This window comes from Planococcus citri, chromosome 4 (genome assembly GCF_950023065.1).
Source record: "Planococcus citri chromosome 4, ihPlaCitr1.1, whole genome shotgun sequence".
In the NCBI taxonomy this organism is placed as follows: domain Eukaryota; kingdom Metazoa; phylum Arthropoda; class Insecta; order Hemiptera; family Pseudococcidae; genus Planococcus; species Planococcus citri.
The window spans coordinates 8,646,415-8,667,729 of record NC_088680.1 but is presented as its reverse complement, the minus strand read 5'-3'; the positions used below and the strand labels follow the sequence as shown (position 1 = coordinate 8,667,729).

The 21,315-nt window shown below is 33.4% G+C and overlaps 1 long non-coding RNA gene across 1 annotated transcript in view; it reads left to right on the top strand.

The window, feature by feature from the left end:
* LOC135844115 (uncharacterized) overlaps window positions 1-21,315 on the top strand; it is a 203,422-nt gene that overhangs the window by 66,814 nt on the left and 115,293 nt on the right. Inside the window, exon 2 of the long non-coding RNA XR_010558452.1 lies at window positions 6,309-6,369. This is a non-coding gene — a long non-coding RNA (uncharacterized LOC135844115). The remainder of the gene's footprint in view (window positions 1-6,308; window positions 6,370-21,315) is intronic.

Genomic DNA, 21,315 nt, shown 5'->3' with positions numbered 1-21,315 from the left:
GCGACTCCTATGTTGGAAAGCAAAATCTGCGATTTTGGCTGACCTGTCAATCAAAGTTACCGCCATTTTGTCAGTATGGCCAACTTTTTTTTGGCAACTTTGCTTTAAAATGTTCCTTAGGATGTCCCCTTTGAGAAAAAAGTTGTCCCAGTGGATCTGAGGGGGGGGGGGGGTGCAATTATTCTTAATGCCATATGCCGGACTATAACATATTTTTCTCCAGTGCACACTGTATAGTCCTCTGTAACATCTCAATTCCAAGTCGTATTTTCCACGACCGACATACTACACACAAGATAGTCCACAAGACCATCTACATGGTACCAGATCAATGATCAAACCACCACAAGACCACTCGCTGCAGTATAGACGACTACTCGGACGACATTACGACAACAATAATATAGTAATAAAAACTAGCAGCTATTCCAGATCCGTGCTGAGGATGTAAAATGTGAAAAATACGAGCTACATCGCGTCACAAAGCTGGAAACATCTTCATGTGGCATAGCATTATGGCATGGCAGATCTATAAGTGTTGTCGTTTTTTTTTTTTGGGTTCGCCCTACCGTCCATTGTCGCCTGTCGCGTATACACCACTATAGACCATCGACATAGCTTGTCTTCTCTTCTACAACTACCCATAATACTCCTGAATGATATTTTTATCGATACTTGTCTAAAGATCTGGAAAGACTAAAGACCAGGTACATGTGCAGTTGTCTGTTGTACTACGATTATAGCATAAACATAAATCTCATCAACGATATAACCTTGATAACGTGTATATTCTCATCTTGTTGTAATAAACACCCCCTCACCACATCTTCCAACTCTTCATCTACTATAACGGGTGCATTTTGTTTTGTGTGTTTTGTGTTTTTTTTTTTTTTTTGGTTTATCGATTAAATATTTCGTTCAGAGAAGAGACATCTTTAACCTAATACCTATTTAATGTATCGATATAATCAAATGATAGGTGTGTGTGAGACCGTGTGAAACTATCCCGAATCCCGATTGAAGAACGAGTGAGCGAGAGAGAGAGAGAGAGAAAGAGGAGATCCTGCACTATAATATAGCAATATAGCTGTGAGCAGTCGAGCTTAATATTTCTTCTTTAATGTCTTTATTATCAACAAGTTTATTTACGTAATTACCCAATAGTTTTATTCAAAAAGCAAAAAAAAAAAAAATGAACATAACAACAAGTTGAGAATAATTACGTGATTAATTACATTGTTTCCAGAGAGGCTTTAATTACATCGCGATGTGTACTTACACTTATGCACAGCGATATGTTTCTGGCGAATGCTCAAAACGGACATTTATTTTTCACTTATATTAATTAAGTATTATGAAGCCCTCCATTACTATACATATACAGACTGTTTTATAAAACATCATCGTGTATACGAGCCTCAAAGCACACCTCCTATGTATATGGGTCCCTACTTACGTACCATACACAATTAATAATAGAAAGAGAAAGAAAATCTCGCTTGGAAGAAGAAAAACCCATACCAGCGACCAAGACGATTAGACGAAGGTACCTAGTACACGTTTTAATTGAATATTACGCACCTCTAGATATTTATTATGTCTTTGCATAAATCCTTCACTTGTTCAGAGACCACCTCCTCTTTAGATGGCAGCTTGTACCAATAAGAGTTCAGAATCGCCACTTAATAAATAATACATTCGTCTTGGACTGGGACTCGGACTCGGTACACGCGACAATGTATATGGATTTTCGTTCCACGCCGTCTATTTTTCGTTCTTCAAGAGTTTAGACAGGTTTGGTTGTTGACCACAAAGTATATATTTCGTAGGTGCATTAGAAGGGTTGGAGGGGAAGGGGGATGGAGGAAATTCTGATAATTAAAAACTTATCGTCGTAAATTGAAGAAGAAGAGGCGAGGAAAATGGTCGTAAAATACGTCGCGGATTATAAAGAGAAGAAGTGGTAAAAAAGAAAAAAAAAGAAATATGAAAAACGCATTTAAAACGTCGAACGCGGACTGATGATTTTTAAAAAAAAACAGAAACAAACGAAAAATCTAAAACGGATGTGACGCTCTGATAAATTAGCATTTATAAGTATTAAACGGATTTTTTTTTTGAGTATCATTCCTCCTGCACCTCCTCAGTCTATGTATGAATGGATCATCGTATAAATTTATATGATATGTGTATGTAATAGAAGGTATATAGGTAGGTAAGGTACCTACTATGTCTATATAGTATTACGTTTCCCATTTAATGTATCTTATGTATTTCGGTTTACTTTGTTTTATGGCGCGCATTTATGTATAGTAAATTTTATTCCACGATGGGCTCGCAGGCAAACTAATCAAAAAAATGACTAATTTATGTTCGCCGAACGGACGTATTAAACTTTGAAATGGTTAGATGATTTAATGCGTAAGAACTCGTTTTCCACAGACTGAAAAAATAAAGCAACAAGAGGTATAGGGTCTGTAGTGCTTACGAGTATCACTGTCGCCGTCGTAATACAATTTTATGGCATTGAGGTACCTTAATTCACGTAATGTACGTATAAATCAGGATTCACTGCAGTTCACCTTCTTGTCATTTTTTTTTTTTGCGTGCGAGTACATCTCGTATTTGATCAAATATCTGGATTTTCGTGACGTTTGAAAATTGAGAATTATTACCTGTCTGGGGGTTTTGAGCTCCCACTGGTGTGTTTTTCTCAACGTCAGTCGTCGTGGCGATGAGTGAAACGAACTCGAAATGATGGACGTGGGAATGGAAATGGAATTGGAAAAACCAAAGCAAGGTTTGCGAGGATGAAAAATAATTCCCATCAACGCACCGAATTTATCTTTAATTAACGTAAAAATTGCCCCAACGTAAGTATGTAGCAATGCTAAAGAAAAATCATACGGAAAGGTACATACACATAGGTACAAAATTATAAATATTTTCATAAATCGAATCGTTGAACGTTGACAGCTGACAAGGTATTCAGAGGCATGACGAAGTGATGTGTCAGGATGAGAGGGAGGGGGTGAGACTGAAGTTTTCGCAACCTTTTTCGTCAGATTTTCCTAACTTTTTACCCCAGATTCCCCTTCCCCTTCAGTATTTTTCATGATAATTAACCAGATGTGGTTCGAGCCAATTTTGGAAGGGGGAGTTGGAAACAAAAATGTTGAATAATTTTAAATTTCCGAAAAAGATGCTTTTATACTTGACAAAAAGTTTGAATTAGGTATTCTGTTGGAAGGTTGGTATTGAAATTCAAAATCCATAAATTCGCAATTTTTTTCGTGTTTTTTTTAGCTTTTTGGCCTTTGAAAATCAACTTTTTTAAAAAAAAATTAGGGTATTTTCGCGAGGACGAAAGTTTTTGGATATTTACAATGAATTTGTGAGGTACAATATAATCATTTTCAATTTCAGAAATTCAACTCCAAAATTTTGTGCTTGTGATATTCTTTGAATAAAATTTCGCACCATTTTTCGTCATATTGCATATTTTTGCACTGGTATGAACCTTATAGGTATTCATTTGGTTATGTTTCCTTAATTTTTGAAGTTAATTTTTCGTTCTTGAAAGTTGTTGAAAAATTACTCAGTTTGAAATCTGACCGAGCAAAGGGAGAGCAAAAGATTTGAAAAAATTGATAATTCGAAAAGTAAGATAACTGATGCAAAAAGTTGATTTTCAGGGCTTCAGTATTTGAAAATTTTAACAATAGGTACTTTTCAGCAAAAACTCGAAAATTCGTATTTCTTGAAACAATGAATTTTGGCAAAAATTAAAAATTATTAATTCCGAATTTTCGACGAAAAGTAAAACTTTTTTTTTGATATTTCGGCAGAAGTTGAGATTTTCTGGCAGTTTTGACTGAAAATGCAACAGAGGGACTTTTTTGGGGTGGGAGGGGTCACGTAAAACAGCATTATTTTACTTTGCTGGTCGGAGAAGGGGAAAATGATCGGGCCCGAGCGAAGCAAGAACGAAAACTTTTGAAAATTTCAATTCAAGAAGTGAAAACCCATAGTTTTTGGTAATTCTTTGATTTTCCTTGTTTACACAATTTCTTCTCAACTCTCCAAATTTTTCAACTTATTCCAACGCATTCAATTTCCCCCAAAGATTTCCAACTTTTCGCTTAAATGTTTCGGGGGGGGGGGGGGTCTTCAAGCTTCCAACTGAGAAACAAACTTTTTGGAGCCATTCTGGAGCCTCCAGCAGGTTTTCAATTCTGGAAGGGTTAAAAAAAATGAACCTCGTAGATCTTGTAGTTTTGCTTAGTGCCCAATAGAGGAGCTCGTTAGTCTGGTTCGGTCCCTGACCGTGGAATTACGGGGTTATACTCGTATGTGTATTCAAAATTAAATTTTCTAATTTGTAAAAATTCACATTTGAACTGGAACACGCGGAATTTTACTCAACGACCTGAAATCTTTGAAAAAGTTCTCAATATTATAAGCAGTTGAGCACCAAACAAAGTTTTAAGTGTTGGAGTTGGCTCTTCTGGAGAAATTCTAAATTCCGGGAGGAAACTGAAATCTTAAAGCATGCCTAAACCCAATTTTATCGATTTACTTCAATTTGATCATTTTTTAAAAAAGAAATTTGACAATTTTTTTCCAAGAATCAAAAAATGAAATTCAGTTCTCTCGAAATTTGTGGCTATTCTTGAAGAATTTTGGTTTGTCCGTCAGTAAAAGAGCAGGAACAGAGGGGAATGAAGAGTTCTGGAAATAAGAACCTGATTATTTCATCCCCCTCCTCTCAAATCCTAAATGGTCTAAAAATTACACCGCCATAAAACAGACTTTTAAAGCTGAATTTCATTTTTTGACTTTTAGTAAAAATTTTAGAATTTTTTTTGGTTCCTTCATTTTTTGTAAAAACATTGAAATTTGGTCGCATTGAGCTGAAAATCTGAAAATTTGTTTGTAAACAGCTTATACATATTTTCGATTTTCCGAATCAGTTGGTGAAGGTTTCTAACCGTCTTGGAACCTTCGGTGGATTTTTGAATTTTTTAGTAGAACTATTAAAAAAATTGATCAGTATTTTAAAAAGAGTCAAAATGAAATTCAGCTTCCCCAAAAACTCAAGCTTACAATTTCTCGTAGAGTTCTGTAGCAATTTTTTTCTGCCAGTTCGAATCTACAAGTAATGTATGTTGATACTAATTATGTACTTGTTTTTTTCTTTTGTTTTCAAAAACTAAAAAATTCGAAAATTTACTAAGGGGCTTCAAATGACTTTAAAAAAGATTATCAATCGATGTTGAAGATCAAAATTAAAATGTGAACCAAATTTCCATTTTTCTATGTACTCAAATTTGATTCTTTATTGGAAAATGGTCCTGTGAATTTTTTAAAACTTCCCACAAATCGAGAGATAAAATTCAGCACCTAAAACTTTGTTTGGAAATTATATTTTTTGGATGCTTTTTTGATTTTTTAATGTCCCATGTGCGAAAATTCCCTGCTAGTTGGGATACTTCACTTGACAGAGGGGAACTCGCTGAATTCACCTCCCCCGGTCCTAAAAAATAATCTGCGAATCCACCTCTCGCTGAAGTTGGGAATTTTGGGTATTTTCAATTGAGATTTTCGCCTATTCCCCCCCCCCCCCTGATATAGGCTTCTGAGAACAGAAGTTCGGTTGAAGAATAATCGATGAAATTTTGTCGCGTTAGATAAGGAATTTTTATGCTGATTGATTTTCGTGTGACAAAAAGCCACTTTAACCCTTCACCTTGAATTTGAAATATTTTTGGATATTTGCTAAGAGCGTGCCAAAAAGGCCTAAAAACCAAAATTTCAGCCCAAGTTCATTTTTCGATGCTTGATGAATTCATAAAAATATCAAAATAAAGTGTGTACCTACCCAAAAATTGATCGATACCAAAAAATATAAAATTTTCGAAATTGTAGTATAACTGAGTTGAAAAGGTGAAATTTCGGTTGTTGGCTATAATAGGTACGAACTTCTGGAATTGATTTTTCGCGAATTTCAGACGTTCTGGAGCCTCCAGCACAAACATAGTCCTCTCCAGAAATTTCAAATCTCTTTAGATTGGCTGAATATCAATTTGAGCAGTTGTAATTTGAAATTTCCCTCATTTTAAAATAATGAAATGATCTGAAAAATAAAATCGAACCTTCCGTCTGGAATTTGCCAGGTATAATTTATGCATTTTTCGCTGAACTGTAACCGAAAGTACGCGAACTGCCTGAATTAGGAGCATATCTTTTTTTCATGTTAAATCTTGTTTTTCCAGCAATATTTTTAATAAAATTTTTCTGATTTTCAGGTCCCTTTACTTACTGAAATTGGAAAACGGATTCTACAAGTTTCTCGTTGTTCGATCAAGGGTAAGTGAACCCATATTTGTATTTTTGAGTTTATCGACCCTTGGCATAAGCTTATACTTAAAGATTAATTTAGCGGTTTACTCGAAATGATCGTGATGGATGCATGGGGGTGAGAAGTCCGGAAATGGATGGACTATTAAATTCACGTTTTTATGTAAATTTGACTAAATACACTCGTGAATCATTTTGCGAATTTAAACGCTCGAAAAGAAATATGTAGAAGGGTCATATACGAAGGAAATGCTCATATAACGGTCACGGTTGTCACATCGCAGGATGTTTGGAAAACTAAATTGAACTGTTGCTCTGTATAAGGTAGCTCTAAAGACAGTTCATTGATGCAAATTTCCATCCTAATTGCACCAAGTATAGGTACATACTTTACCATACCAATTGTCTGCAAACGTTCCATCGGGTTAAATATTACGTCAATTTTGAGAAAATAAAGACACCATAAGAATTACGTGGCGCTGCGGTGACATTTATTGCATATGTAGTCGACATGGTGTACATGTCAATTGCTGCCAAGTACCACTTTCGAATGTCTTCATTCACCCTCAACATGCTGCCAGTTCGGAGGGTGGTAGAACAGAACACGAGGCCGAGGGGGTAAAAAAGAAAGACATCGATTGTCTTTTATCGTCGCATCTATTCGAAGACTAATTTCCAGGTAAACTGGAACCGATACATGCTGCCTTTTGGAATACTGCATGTTGGCGATCGCTGGAACCAGACAAGGGGGCAGTGGAAGGCGCAAGGCGCGGTGCTATATAATGTACCTACACGCGTTCATAAATTTGATTCGACCAAGATGCGAGCCAAGGATAAGGTTACTCTGAGCGCGGAATTGGTACATATATTGAAAAGTTGAAAAATGTTTTTACCAATCTCACAAACATCGATATACGCCGCCGCGCCGCGTCGATGATACGGATATCTCTTTCTCGTGCCATGGTCTCAGTCAGTCTTTTACGCAGTTTACACGAATAGAACGACATCTCTTTCTCCAGCCTGTTTTATTCGTATACGTATAAATAAAATCATCGAAAGACCATGTGCCAGGTCGTGGCGTGCGGGAGACGAGTAAAAGCTATAAATTACATCATCGTAGTAATATTTCGTCGATATACGAGTATAGTAGTCTATATTCTGTGTATAGGTATATCTGTTCACCTTTGTGGGTATATCTATTTGTTGTGTGGCGAACCATGTCGATGGATGGATTCGATCGAACTAGATAGATACGTAGAATTTACCTATGTCGTGAATGCGGACAAAAAGTTTGCTCCGATTGAGACTATTTAATTTATTTGATCGAGTTTTAGATGAATTTTTTCCATTTTATTCGTGAATTTTAATCATATTGATACGGGGTTTTGTTGATGAGGTGCTATGAAAATATGACTGAACAAAATAGAAGTTTGACAGTACCTAACTCATGTTTGCTCAAATTTGGGAACATTGAAGTTGAATTCGAAAAAAATTGGGTCTTAGGAGGTAGGAAAAAAGTGATAAACTACTCACTGAAAATGGAAGAAACTGAGCCGAATTTATTTTATTTCAGTTCAAATTGAAAAAATTATTTATGCTTGCTTGAAAAAATAAATTTGCATGATCCGGAGTGAGAAGGTCATAACCGTCATAAGTCATATCCAAAAAAATCAAAATATCATCACATGATGTCAGTTTTTGAAATTTCAATTTTTTCTTCATGAAAAACGCTAATATATAAAAACAAAACAGACGATTGCTAAAAATATCCCAAAATAATAAATTCATACCTCAGGAAGAAAATTAATTTATTGCTGAAAAAAGAGTCAAAAAATGTTCTCAAGATTTGTGCCTTTGAACTGATTGATTAAAAATCGAATAACTGTATTAAAAATGTATCCAATAAGTGATCTCGGTGGTTAGAGTGAGAGGGGTTGGTCGAAATAAAAATTCGTTATTTATCGAAACTATGGAATGAGGTATCAAAATGTGTTTTTTTCAATTTTAAAAATGGGGTGGGGGAATTTTTGAATCACTTGGCTCATGACCTCATTTTCAGCTCCAAAAAGAAAGGGACAGAATTGACCAACGTTGTAAATTTGGATACAGGCAGATGTATCGAAATGTGAGATGTTTTGGAGGGGAGAGGAGGAAGAAGCGAGTTTTTTCGCTGGTTCAGAAAATAGAGTACGGAAATCTGCTCAAAAAGGATCAACTGTTTGGAAATTGTCCCAAAACAGTAATTGAAGTGCATGTTTTAGAATTGTTTTTGAAAAATGGTTATTAAAAGTTATGGATATTTTTCTTTCAGGTTCTTGAAATGAAAAACACGAAAATGAGGTTATACTTTTATGATTTGACTAGAATGAATTTAGGATTTTTTTGGAAGGGAAAGGGGGAGGCTCGATTCATTCATTTTTTCAAGCCAAAATCTTTCTAAAATACACAAATTTTTCATTTTTCATTTTTATTTTTTTGGTGGCTCAAGAATTTCTCCAGTCAAATATCATTCGAAAAATCGAGCACAAAAATTTAAAATCGTTTCAAAATTCATGAATTTTTTTAGATTTTTAGGGGGAGAAGAGGACGAGGTGTCAAAATTTTTTTAAAACGTACAAGTTTTCTGAAATCTTTTTTTGGCGGAGGATCAACATTTTTTCAGCCCAAAATCTTTACAAAATACACGATTTTTTTCAAATTTTTTTGTGAGAGTGTTGAGGATTATTTTATTTTCCATGTGGAAATTTTTTTTCGATTTTTCTTTTACAGAGAAAAAGGTAAAGGAGAGGAGGGGGAGGAGTCAACATTTTTTCAAGCTAAAATCTTTCCAAAATACAAAAATTTTATAGTTTTTTTTTTGTTATATTTTGATGGCAGGGAGAGGGTCAAAAGTTTCTCCAGTCAAATCTCACTTGGGAAGGAAAGGGCAAAAATTTGAAATTGTTCCAAAACGCACGAATTTTTTCAGATTTTCTGGCGAAGAAGGAGATGAGATGTCAAAAATGTTTTCAATATGTGCGATTTTTTGAAATTTTTTTTTTGGGGGGGGGGGCGGGGAGAAGGAGGATCAACATTTTTTCGGCTCAAAATATTTTTAAAATGCACGAATTTTTTCTATTTTTTTGTGAGAGTGAGGATCGTTTTATTTTTTTAATACACGAATTTTTTTCGATCTTTTTTACGGAGGAGCAAAAAAAAAGAGGAAAGAAGGGAGGGAGGCAACATTTTTCAAGCAAAAATCTTTCCAAAATACACTAATTTTCTAGTTTTTTTTCTTGGTGGCAGGGAGAGGGTCAAAAGCTTCTGCAGTCAAATCTCACTCGGGAAAAGGAACGTAAAAATTTGAAATTGTTTCAAAATGCACGAATTTTTTTAGATTTTTTGTAGAAGAAGAGGATATAAGGTGTCAAAATTTTTTCAAAGCGTACAAGTTTTCTAAAAGCTTTCTTTTTGTTGAGGGCGGGGGGGAGGATCAACATTTTTTCCAGCTCAGAATCTTTTCAAAATGCACGATTTTTTCATTTTTTTTTTGTCAGAGTTGAGGATTATTTTTATTTTCCAAGTGCAAGATTTTTTTTTGATTTTTTCTTACAGAGGTGAAAAAGGAAAGGGTGAGAGGGGGGTCACTATTTTTCCAAGTGAAAATCTATCGATGATGCACAAGTTTTCTGAAATTTTTTTTGTTGGGAGAGGGGGAAGGATCAACATTTTTTTCTGCTCAAAATCTTTTCAAAATGCACGATTTTTCCATTTTTTTTTTTTGGTCAGAGTTGAGGATTATTTTACGAGTATTTTCCAAGTGTAAGGATTTTTTTGATTTTTTCTTACAGAGGAGAAAAAGGAAAGTGTGAGGGGGGGGGTCAACATTTTTCCTAGTGAAAATCTATCGATGATGCGCGATGTTTCGGGAGTTTTGAATACGAAATATCAACTCATCGTCAGGTTTTTGATTTGACCCTCTCTTTTTTTTCGATTCGTCCCCCTGCAAAGCCTCCATTGGTCCCCAAAATCTACCGAAAATTGAATGAATCGGTACACTGAAGCTCAAATTATAAAATCGTTAAAGTGAGAACGAATGTCTTTGACGGTTTGCCACTTGATTCCCATAGTATAAGCTCACGTTGAATTTTCTAAAATTTGGATTCTGAAGTCGATTCTTTATGGGTATTCAATTTTAAAACGCAATGAAAATTCGTGAAAAATGACCAATTAGCCATTAATGATGGAAAATTATTTTTCAGGGAATAAATTAAAACCAACTATGCAGTTTCTATCACTGAATTAGATTTTTTCAGTCATTGGCGTTTGTAATCTCGATATTCAGCCTGCCAACTGTTCGTTCATAGAGCCTGAGCTGTGCCAAAATTTGAGGCTTTGTAATGGCCAAAAAGCAGACTCCAAAATTATTCAATTTTCTAAAAATTATTTCATCTGAATATCCAGCCAGCTATCACATCATTATCATCACCTGTCGAGAAAACTCTACAATGAAATTTTCCCTTCTCATTACCTTAGAATGCAAAACTCGGGCATGTTATGCACATATAGAGGCACATTAGAGGCCAATCGATGCAAAATTTATTTCTTCTCATTGGCAAAAAAAAAAAAAATAGAGAAAAAGATCTAGGTGTCGTACTACACGTACGTAAGAGTACCTCATAGAAATCGGGAAACCAGTTAATAAAAATTCATCTAGTCTAGAAAAATACACACAAGCAATAGGTATCTACCTATTTTAGCCATACGATGCCTTAAGCTCTGGGTCCCGCATCATTTTAGGTCTGGTTTTTTGGAGGACCACCGGCATTATGATTCCGTTCGTCGTCGACCGCTTAACGAGAATTTAATAGTTAATAAAAATAATAACTCGAATAGTTGATATTTCTGTACCTACATTTTTTTTCTCCTCTGTCTCTTTCTCTCTCTTTTCCTTTTTTTTTCTTTTTCGGGAAAAAGAAACGGACAGTTTACTTATTTATATGTAAAATAGTCGCAGTCGCGCGTGTACTTGAAATTGTAGTAATGTGTTAACCTTCGTGTCTGCGTGCGCGCCTCTGCCACTGCCAGTGCCAGAAAAAGACGAAGAGAGAAAAACCGTTTTCTTGCTGGCTTCTGCTGCTGTGCTGACTGCTGATGGTGCTGGTAAGAAGTGAATTTGACAAAACGTGAACCTGTATCGTATGTAATAGCAGGTGTTCGAAGTTGGAGCACCGCACCAGCCCGTTGCCGCAGCCTTATGATGAACATAATATACAATAAATCGAGCTGGCTGCAATCGTACTTTGGTGTGTGATGCTCCTCAAGAGATGTGTACTCTGCAGTATGTGGCATATACTCTACAGGTACTCGTACATAGGTAAGGTATAGGTATACAAACACAGCTATACCTTACCCCTTACCTTAGTAGCTCCTGCTCCATGTGTAGATACATGTAAGAAATATATATGTATACATTTAAATTACGTATTATAATATTGTGTAGCAATATACCTTTTCATTAGCATAATTAAACGCTCGTGTCGTTTCTTTATGTCTTTTCGTTGTAAGCTTTTAATATGATACGTGTTTGGCGAGTGGCGAGCGGAGGCGAAGCGGAGACCGCACCGCAACAACAACAACGACGGTAGCTTGCGATATATTTTATGAATAACACTTCCTCCGTATAAGCCACATCGTGTAGATCTGTCTTAATAATTTTACAGCCCGGTAAGATGACGATTACGTGTACGCCGTTTGACTTCATTCAACTCGTTGCCCATCCGAGTGTTAAAAATTACGATATTTTTGGTAGAAGAATACCCTAAGTATAAAAAACTAGTACATATATCGACGCTTTGCTGAAGGAACCTGTCGAATCCGACATTAGGCGATTTTCAGGTTCAAGTATCGAGGAATTGGATTTTGAATACTCATTTAAGGCTTCTATGGGTGAAAAATGAAACCTCGTATGTACTTACGAGTTAGAAATTACCTGCAGAGAATGCGAGTGAAATAGTGAAAAGGGTGTATGGAATGCTTGTGTGAATCTAGGATAGGGCTCGTACTTAATTTTTTGCCAAAAAAAAGTAACTTTAGCAACCAAAAAATCTCAAAAAATTAACCGAAAAACTGACAAAACGACAGCTGAACATTATAATGCGTAAAAAAATCGTCACAAAAAACCTGAACATTACAAATTGAGATTTTAACTACATATGTATGTATATATTTTACAACTTTTGTGGCAATATTAGGCAACCAAGTGAGAACTTTTGCAATTAAAATAAAAAAATGACCACGAGTAGATATTAGTAAGTATTCAAAACGCCCAAAACACCGTGAATTTTCGATTGATCTTGGTTTGACAAAATATAGATCCTACTCTTCTCCCTCAGGTCAAAAAAACATTTGAGAAAACTCATAACCTTTGAAAAAATGTTGAAAGTTGGTCCCCTTATGCCTTGAAAAATCGGAAAAATCCTTTTCACGAATGAGATTTTACCGAAGAAGAAACTTTAGACTCTCCTAATGCCATAAATAAAAACTAAAAAATTTGTAATAAATTTTGAAAAGTTTTTGGCTTGAAAAAATTCTGACCTTCTTCTTCCTCTTCCCGTTTCCTCCTCTGTAAGAAAAAATCAAAAAAAAATCGCGATTCTCAGAAAATAAAATGATCTTTTACTCTCGCAGAAAAAAATTGAAACATTTTGCCGAGATTTTGAACTGAGAAAATGTTGAACCCCCCCCTCTCCTCCTTCAAAAAAATAGAAAACTCGTACATTTTGAAAAAAATTTGATAGCTTGTCCCTTTAAGATATCTTCTAAAAAATCTGAAAAAATTCGTGCATTTTGAAACAATTTTGAAATTTTTGTACTCCATTTCCCGAATTTGATCTGACTGGAGAAACTTTTAACCCTCCTTTTACGACCAAAAAAAAACTAAATAATTTTTGTATTTTGGAAATATTTTGACTTGAAAAAATGTTGGCCTCTTCTCCCCCTTTCTTTTCCTCCTCCTAGAAAAGTTTTTTAAGAATTCGTGCTGTTTAATAATGTAAAATTATCTTCAACATTCAAAAAAAAATTGAAAAATTCGTGCATTTTGTAAAGATTTTGAGCAAAAAAAAAAAATGTTGATCCTCCTTTTCCCAATCCCCTCTCCCTCCCCCCAAAAAAATATTTTTTTGGAAACTCGTACACATTGACATCTTTTTTAAAAGAATCTATTTCAAATTTTTGCTTTCCGTTTCCCGAATGAGATTTGACTGGAGAAACTATCCTCTCCCTGCCACCAAAAAAAAAAACAACTAGAATTTGTACATTTTGGAAACATTTTGGCTTGAAAAATGTAGACTCCCCCCTTCACTCTCTCTCCTTTTCCTCCTCTGTAAAAAATATCAAAAAAATTCGTGTTCTTAAAAAAAAATGACCCCCAAACTCTCACAAAAAAAAAAAATTGGAAAATTCGTGCATTTTGTAAAGATTTTGTGCTGAAAAAATATTGATCCCCCTCTTTCCCTCTTCTTTCAAAAGAATTCTGTAAAAATTAGTGCACTTCGGAAAAATTTTCAATTGAAGAAATTTAACCCTCCTCTCTCTTCATCCCCTCCAAACAAAAATAATTTGAAATATTAATTGGAAATGTAAAGTGAGTGTGAGTACCTACGTACCTTTAAAAAAAAAATAAAAAAATAGATCGGATTTTGATTTTTTAATTAATAAGGTGGTCGTTCGAAGAGATAATCAATTTTTTCAATTTAACGAATTTTCTGTCGAATATTTTTCAGTGGTTTTCTGTTTGTATTTTCATTTACTTTTCGTTCAGTTTCATCATATTTTTGTTCATTTTTGTCGTTCAAGAGTTTTATTTTCAAATTTCACTCAATTTTTATGATGATTTTGATGCTTATGATTTTTATTAACGTTTAGTTTTCGAAGGTTTTTGACATTTTTTCGCTGTTTTTCGTACAGTTGAGACATTTTTAAATGTAAATTTTGACCGATTTCGTGTGATTTCAATGATAATTTTTGAGTTTTGAGATGTTGGGGATTTTTATCCAAATGTTGCAAATTTTCAACGAGTTTTCTAAGTAGTTTTAGCTGCCTTTGATTTGAATTTGGTCAATTTGAATTTTAGATAATTTTTCCACCGTTTTGTTCGATTTTATCAATATTTCAACATTTTTTTTCTTTTTGTTCAATTTTATCGACGTTTTTATTAATTTTTTCATCATTACCTTATTAACAGCTCTCGTGCAAATCCATCCAATTTTCTGCAGTATTTTGAAATTTTCGAATTATTTTTCAATACTTCGTGCAATTTTTTAATAGCTGATGAAATTTTACCGATTTCAGCAAATTTTCAATAATTGTTTGTCATTTTCAAAGACTTAAAAATGCATTTGTTTATTTTTTTCCCGTAAATTTCGAATAGTTTTTCATTATTTTACACTATTTTTTTTTTGGAATTTTATCAATTGTTTCATTTGGGGGGGAGGGGGGGGGGGGGGTAGTTTGGTTATTAATTTTTTGTAAATTTGAGATTTTCTAATAGTTTCTCAATGTAAATACCGAATTCTTGTTTTTGTTTTGTTTTTTTTTAAACGTAATTTTGATTACATTTTATTTGTTTTTTCGTATTTTTCAATAATTTTTTGTCAATATTTGGTGTTCTAATAATTTTTTTCAGGTAGGTAGTGACTTCTAGATTTTTTTTTTCATTCATCTCGGACAGCTTTTAATACTTATTTTACACTATTTTGTTGGTATTTTATGAATTTTTTCATCATTTTCAATAATTTCCTAATGAATTTGACTGGTTTTGTACAACTCTAAAACCTTTAAAATTTGTTCAAAGTAATTTAATCAACTGTTTTTGCAATTTTCACGTAATTTTGGTTGTATTTCATCTTTTAAAAAAGTTATACTTTTATGGGAATTTGGGCTATTTTTTGAAGCTGAAACGTCTCAAAAACTAAGCATTGTAGAAAAAAATTTCAAGCCCTATGCAATTTCATTCGCCTTTATTTTTTTCATAGGGTGCTTGATTAGCCCAGAAAATCAACAGACTAGTATATTAGATCTTATCCAATTTAGGAAGAAAAACATCTTGCGCAGTTCGCAAGATCAACCGACTTTGCTCTAAATATACACCAGTAATTTACCAACATTTATCTCAGTAATTTACCAGACATTACTTAAAAATTTACCAATTTTTCAAAATGCGCGGAAGTACCCAAATTTACCGATTTAATGAATACTTAAAGTCGAAAACATCGACAAAATAAAATAGTCAATCATAAGTAGCCATCATATTACACTTTTATGAAATTGATTTTCAAATAATAATTAGCGTACTCATGAAGACGTAACCGTCATATTACAAGTGGAATAATATATCAGGAAAATTGTTGACAAAAAACAAAATTATTACCGAAATTTACCAATTTACCGAAATTTAGCTATTTACCAAAATTTACCAATTTACCAAAATTTACCAATTTACCTATTTACCGAAATTTACGTATTTACTGAAATTTACCTATTTACCAAAATTTACCTATTTACCGAAATTTACCAATTTACCAATTTACCAAAATTTACCAATTTACCAAAATTTACCAATTTACCAAAATTTACCGATTTACCAAAATTTACCAATTTACCAAAATTTACCTATTTACCAAAATTTACCTATTTACCAAAATTTACCAATTTACCTAAATTTACCGATTTACCAAAATTTAGAGGTTTTTAATGGCTTAATTTTTATCCAGAATTGAAATTTAGCTATTTACTGAAATTTACCAATTTACCAACATTTACCAATTTACCAACATTTACCAATTTACCAAAATTCACCAATTTACCAAAATTTACCAATTTACCAAAATTTACCAATTTACCAAAATTTACCAATTTACCAAAATTTACCGATTTTCCAAAATTTACCAATTCACTAAAATTTACGAATTTATCAAAATTTATCAATTTACCAAAATTTACCATTTTACCAAAATTTACCATTTTACCAAAATTTACCAATTTACCAAAATTTACCTATTTACCAAAATTTACCTAAATTTACCTATTTACCCAAATTTGCCGATTTACCCAAATTTACCGATTTACCCAAATTTACCGATTTACCAAAATTTACGAATTTACCAAAATTTACGAATTTACCCAAATTTATTAATTTACCAAAATTTACGACTTTACCAAAATTTACGAATTTACCAAAAATTACCCCAGCAATTTACTAACATTTACCTCAGTAATTTACCAGACATTACCCACTAATTTACCAATTTTCCATTTTACCAAAAATTAACCCAGCAATTTACCAACATTCACCTCAGTAATTTACGAGACATTTCCTCACTAATTTCCCAATTTTTTACCGAATTTTAATTACCCCAGTAATTTACTGTCAAAGGTTTTTACCAATTTACCAAAAATTACCCAAGCAATTTACCAAAATTTTCGACCAACTTTAATTACGAGTAATTCACCAAAAATAACTAATCATTTTATTTACTAAAAATTACTATTAATTAACAAAAAAAAAAAAAAATTATCAAAATTTACTGGCTATTTACCAAAAACTTAATGTTTTTTGTTAAAACAAAAATTACACTAGAAATTTTTGAAAAATTTTGATTTTTTATGGCAAAAAAATTTTGGACGGATAAAATTAACAAAAAAATTAACAAAAAAATCAACAAAAAATTTTCTCCTCTTGACTCGCGCGGGATTCGAACACCCGACCTTCGGCGTACCAATCTGCAACCTACACACCCTAACCACCCCATCTGTTTGTTGGGGGTGAGCCGTTTGCGAGATATAAGGGTTTACACAAATTTCTGCTTATCCATAACGTTGAAACACACTTAAACGTTCATATCTCGTAAACGGCTGAATCGATTTCGACCAAATTAAAAATTTCTCTAGTTCAGTATCAAAGCAATATTTTGCCATCATCAGTTTCCACTTAAAGTTCGGAGCTTTTGAGTTCAGCGTGACACAAATTTATACATAAATTGATATATAAACTTATATATAAATATATAAATAAATAAATATATATATAAACTTATCTCGTTTTGCGCCATATGTCTTATCGTGATCAGCACACTCCAAAACCTCAAGAAAACCCACCCCCACCCAATTCCTCAACCATCATGACAAATACAATACCTTACTTTTCCGTTTCCGGCAAAGTCGGTAAAAAAAAGCTAGGTCTCTTAATATAATTTCAACGTTTGTAACTACGTCATAATAATAAATTCGAAGAAGGAAATACAGTATAGATACCTACTAATTGTAGCCCTGTGAGAATAAATACGCCAGCCTGAGATGTACAAATACCATAACGTATCCAACTGCACCTACGTGTACGTGTACTTATTACGTTCGTGTCAAACGAGCAAAGGTGTCTCGAACTCGAGGTAGATTTTTCAAAAGCCAAATTCAAATGATCCGGGTGTCGGAACAGTTCACGGCTCATTTATGACCACATCAAAGGAGACGAGTACGTATAACATCTCGAGAGAAAAAATTTTTTATCGTCGTTTGGAACGATGCGCGATGGGCGCGTGTGTAAATGAACGCCTTGTTTTGAGCAAAGCTGTTCTCTCTCACTCTCTCTCTCTAAAAATACTCGCAGCTAGCAATAAGAATAAGAAGACGTAGCAAAACAAATTTATGAGGCGTGTGATAACGCTTAGGATACGCCGCCGCCGCATGTATACGTACGTACAAATTATTAGTATAATTTAAAAAGCAAACTCGCATGTACAGATTAACCTAAGTCAAAATGATAAATGTCGATTTAATGATGCGAATAAATTAAGACGAACTAGGAAAGAAGTATCTACGAGTAAAAGCTGTACGAAGAGGGAGTAGAGAGCTTCTACATAAGGTGACTATATTTTTCCTCGTGTGGGTAGATGCTAGATGAGCAGGCATTTTTAAAATTTTGACGAAATTCGTGCTCTAGAATTTATTGGAAAGTTTGGTCTACTTAGAAACTCATTCCAATCATTCTCAATGGTTTAGATATAGGAAAAAATGCTATTGATATGATTTGATTTTTTTTTTTTGAGACTATCTAGATCTTCCTCGCGAATAGTTCGTATACCAGAAATATTTCCTAAAAGCAATAAAAATTATCTAACGTCTAAAATACTGGTTTTTTTTCGCGCGGTAGCTAAAACTTAGGTTGTTATTTTTTTCCTTCCTCTCTTATCTCAAAACACTCATTTAATAATGATATTTATTTATATGTATATTTTCTACTCGCGTATTGAGCGAATAGAATAGAGAGAGGTAAGAAAAAATCCGCTTAAGTGTATAAATAAGGATTCGGCGTCGTAATGCAAACAGACCTTAAAATTCTTTGGAAGTTACCGCGGTGTGACGAATTTCTGTCATTAAATTATACCAGTTTCTTCTCCAAAGCGCAAAGAGTGTACCATAAAGAGAGCCGACTTTATAGATTAAACCAGTTAACAGATAATTTAATTTATAATGTGTGTTTTTTCTCCCCTTTTTTACCCCCTGCTGCCTGCCTCACTCTCTTTCCGCAGCTCGATGTATTATTGTACTATTTTTTTACGACGAGTCGAGAATCGAGATGCACTTTCTTTCAGGGATGTGCCTTTACCGTAAAGTATTATTTTTTACATAGTTTACTTTACATGTAAAGTAAAATGTAATGTAAATTGAAAATGTAAAGTAAAAGTAAAGTAATCTATTCATTGTTTTTTTCGTTGAAAAATCAAAATTTGGATTAATTTCTCTTCATTTTCGCGTTCTCAGCTTTTTTCTTTGCTTTGTTTTGGTTCTAATGATGGCATAATTACCTATTTTGTGTGATTATTGTTATTTTAACTTTAAATTGAGTGTCAGTGAGTCAAAATTGAAATCTGACTCTCAAAACCCTAGGGTTTTGTACTTTGTTTACATTGTTTTTTTTACCAAATTTTCAATTTTGTTTCGTCTTTTGTGCAAATTCATTTCATTTTTCATTGATTATGAATACAGAGATATTCAAAATGTGTTTTTAGGAACTTAAAACGTCAAAACAGCGCAAAAACATACCAAAAACACGAAAATTTACAAAGTTTACCAGTTAGTTTACTTTACAGTAAAATAAAAATATTTTACTTTACAAGTTTACATTACATTTTACAGTAAACTATGTAAAGTATTTAGTTTACGGCCAACCCTGCTTTCTTTATTAAACTTTACTGATAAGTGATAGGTACTGATTGTTGCGATGTTGTGTATAGCTTATTATCAGAGAATATTGAAAGAGCTCTTTTAATTTTTATAGATTAAGTCTGACCGCTTATAAGCAGCAGCCGTATACTACTAATTTGTGTATAATCTCGAAAGCCATTATACTTTGTAAACTGTGTACTTGGCGCGATTTAAAACCTATGGACGCGAAATAATAAAGAACGCTTCGATTGAAATAAATGAGACGTGTATTTTTCGAGCGGTAATTATATATTTTTTTGAGCAATTTTGATAAGAGCGATATTTTTAATAACGTGGTGTTTGGCTCGAGGCTGAACGTGGAACGTGAGATGTGATTTGATGGGCGGGTGGGAGTGGAGCAAGGTGAACGAATACTGATTATGGGAATTGGGATGGGTATGGGTAGAGAGAGGTGCTTGCTGAATGTGAAATACTGAACGCCGTAAATAAGTCTGGGTATGCGGAATTGTATCCAAGTGTTAATAAATTTGCAGAATGTGATGTTTGAAGGGAAAATGAGTATGTGTGGTTCGAGTTTTTACGTTTTACGCAGGTTGAAATTTTTTCTCTCGAGAAATATGAAGAGGTATTTGTATATTGAGAGGAAGTTGACATAGGCTCGGGTTTCAAGAATATTCTCATTGAATATTTGAAGTGATTTGGAAGGATTTTAGAGCGAAAAAAATTTCCCCAATGATGATCAAATTTGTGGACTTATGTTTTCCCTAAAAATCGTAAAAAATTTTAAACCCTTCCAATCCGAAAATCCAAAAGGGTTCTAGACCACTTTTTTAAAGCCAAAATATCAATCTGATGTCAAAATATTTTTATTAATCCCCCCGTCCCTGAAAAAAAAAAAAAAATTTCAAAATGGTGAATCGTGGTCTGAAATTGTAGGTACTTTTTTTGAAGGATTTTTGTAAAACTTGTTTTCGAGCTCATGATCAAACGTCGATTAATCGAACCCCACAAATCGATTCAATCGCGCGACCTTCGATCGAAAACAATCGACCATTTTTGAAATATTGAAAATCAATTTTATACTATTTCGGTCTGATTAATTAATCCATCATGTTTTGAAGTTCAAGTACTCGTATTCAAAACTAAAACAGCAAAATTCAAGCTCTAAACAATCAAACATGTAGACTTCTGGATTAAAAATCAATCGTGATCGAAAATCGATTAATCGAATCGAACACCAAAAATGAATTCTTTTGCGATTTTTGAGCTCTTATAGGTAGTCAATCATGTTTGGGATAAAAAAAATCGAATAATTTAACCTTAAAAATTAACTTTAGGATCAGAAATTGGTCATGATCTAAAATCGATTGATCAAACATCCGAAATTGATTTTTTTGTGATTTTTGACCTTATAAGACCAATTATGTTCGAAAATATAAAAAATCAATATCGACCTCATGATCGAAAATCGATTTATCGATCATCAGAAATCGATTCTTTTGCGATTTTCGATCTCTCATGATCGATTATGTCTGCACTCAAAAATCAATTTTTACATCAAAAAAATTAACGTTTTGGATCAGAAAATGATCTTGATCGAAAATCGATCAATAGAATATCTAAAATCGATTCTTTTGTTCGTTTTGATCTTATAAGATCAATAATCTTGTTTGAAATGAAAAATCAAAATCAATCTCAAAAAATTAACTTTGGAATCATGAGTCGATCATAATCAAAAATCGATTAATC